This window comes from Balaenoptera acutorostrata, chromosome 17 (genome assembly GCF_949987535.1).
Source record: "Balaenoptera acutorostrata chromosome 17, mBalAcu1.1, whole genome shotgun sequence".
Classification (NCBI taxonomy): domain Eukaryota; kingdom Metazoa; phylum Chordata; class Mammalia; order Artiodactyla; family Balaenopteridae; genus Balaenoptera; species Balaenoptera acutorostrata.
The window spans coordinates 13,065,860-13,068,304 of NC_080080.1; the positions used below are offsets into that span (position 1 = coordinate 13,065,860).

Below are 2,445 nucleotides of genomic sequence, written 5' to 3' on the forward strand. Positions count from 1 at the left end.
TATACATAATTTTAGCTATGGAGGAGAGAGAGCTAGGAGCCTTTTCAGCAGGCCCCAAACAGGGACATAGACAAGCCTTCTACTCCTCTTGGGGCAGTGTCTTCCTGGCCTTAGCAGTCGGTAGGAGAAATCATTCTTTGTTTCCCCCACAAATCCCCTTCTCAAAACATCTGAGTTCTAATTAAATAAAATAATCATAGTTACCAATTTATTGAAAGAGAGTAAACTCCATGTGTCTATTTTGCATTGTATCTGTACTGAATCCCCAGATTGTGCACAATAAATGTCTATGGAATTAACGGAATTCTCACCATATTATAGATGAGGACTATTTCAGTCAGGAGAAATAGTCTTGTTTATTGAATATACAAAAGCCATGGTCACTGTCACACAGCTAGTATGTAATGGAGGTGGATTCAAACTCAGGAACACCTGACTCAATATTTGGATTCTCTGCCCTATAACCTGTCATTAGGTAATGGGCTCTTGGACCAGCTCCTTCACCATTCTAGGGCTTTCTTTGCTCATCCAGAAAATGGGTGGAGAGGTGAGAACTAACTGAATGATTGCTAAACTTACTTCTTAATTTTGGAATGTACTGAAGCAATAGGCTATTGTCTGCAGCCGTGAACTGAAAGACTAGGTTGGTTTAATTGAGGTGGGAAAACCATTTTTAAAAATAGGGAAAAAGTGAAGGAATTGCACAGTGGCCAAGCAATGTAAACAAATAAGTTCTGTTTTATGGAGCTTCAGGTCCCCCTGCCACAGCTAGGTCAAAAATCACTTGAGTAAGACTCAAAGGTCAAGTTAACCAGAAAATAAAATATCAAATGGACCAAGTGGAAGAGACAAAGCCCCCTTTGCTTTCGAACTAATATCCTCTATTCGGAGCTGGAAACAGCTTATCTCAATTGCTTCATCCCACAACAGCACTTTGCATGGGTTCTCTTTGGTTTTTCCAGTGCAGTAAATCTTTTTTTTTTTTTTTTTTTTTTTTTTTTTTTTTTTTTTTTTTGAATTTATGGAAGCTTTTTATTTTTCTCAAAATCCTTTCTCATTCATTATCTCTTTTTTCCTCCCAAATATCTCATTATTCTCTGAACATGTTGGCCTCCTATTTGCCTCCATTCTCTTGTTTATAATCCCCTCTTTAAAAAAAGGTGGGCAAATATTTCAAGATATAGGTGAAATATTAGTTCCTTCATGAAGTCGCCTCTGTTTTGCCAGGAAACCAGAATTAGTTGTGTTCCATTCTGGTTCTGAAGGTTTTGGTTTTTTTTTTTTCTTTTTTTCAGAAGATAATAACCCTTTTGGGTTTTTTTTTTTTTTTTTTTTTTTAAATTAAACTTTTAATTTTAAGATAATTGTGGATTCACAAGCACTTAGAAGAAATAATACAAAGAGAGCCCATGCATCCCTTACCCAGTGATCCCAAAGATGACATTTGTCAAAACTGTAGTACAGTATCTCACAGCAAGATATTGACATTGATACAATCAAGATATGGAACAGGTCTATCACCACAAGGGTCTCCCAGTTTACACACCCACTTTCCTCCCTGTCCCTACACCTCTCCCCATACTTACTCTGGGAAACATGAATCGGCTGTTTCTAAAATTTTTCACTGAGAGAATATTATATAAATGAAATCATATATTATGTAACCTTCTGTTATTGGCTTTATTCACTCGGTATACTTCTTAACAGATTCATCCAGGTTGTTGTGTGTATCAATAGTTCATTCTTTTTTTTTTTTTCAGGGCCATGCTAATCTTCTCTGTATTATTCCAATTTTAGTATATATGCTGCTGAAGCGAGCACTATTTTGGTTTATCTTAAACATTCCAAGTGGGTTCTAACATCAAAAATTTGTTTTGCAAATACAGTTCCTTTTGGTTTGGTTGGTTAATTTCTTCCCTGATGTGTCTTGACAGGATTAACGTTCCTCTCAACCTTAGTCTCCCTCGCTTATATTTCCCTTACCTCTTTTTTTTTTTTTTTTCCACACACACACACTGTATTTTATTTTTACAAGAGATAGATAGACTGACACCAAGCATTGTACATGGATGACCACAACAAAAGCAACAATGATTGCAATTACCAAACATGAAACACACTTATACTATGTCATAATATTGACATTCAGTCCAGTAATCCTCCACTGTAACAGCTCCTTTACTTTGCAGTGAAAATTGATTTGTATATTCTTTTCCTCTGAGTCCTTGTGGGATTTTTTTTTTTTTAATTCAGACAGAAAGTCACAAAAATTATACTCATCCTCATCAGTTCACTCAGTCCCATGTAATTAATTTCTTTTTTTTCATCTTGATCTTTTGTTAGCAGTTTTATGAGTTCATCAGTTTTTCATTAGAGTTCTGAAAATGCTTATTCATTCAGTTCAGCAGTACAGTCAGTTACCAGAAACCTGTACTTGTCAGAGTC

General features: G+C 35.6%; 1 non-coding gene across 1 annotated transcript; it reads right to left on the reverse strand.

The window, feature by feature from the left end:
* Nucleotides 1-1,714: 1,714 nt before the first annotated feature.
* On the reverse strand, nucleotides 1,715-1,821 carry LOC130705569 (U6 spliceosomal RNA). The gene has a single exon (XR_009005852.1). It is a non-coding gene; the product is annotated as a U6 spliceosomal RNA (small nuclear RNA).
* Between the last annotated feature and the right edge of the window lie 624 nt (nucleotides 1,822-2,445).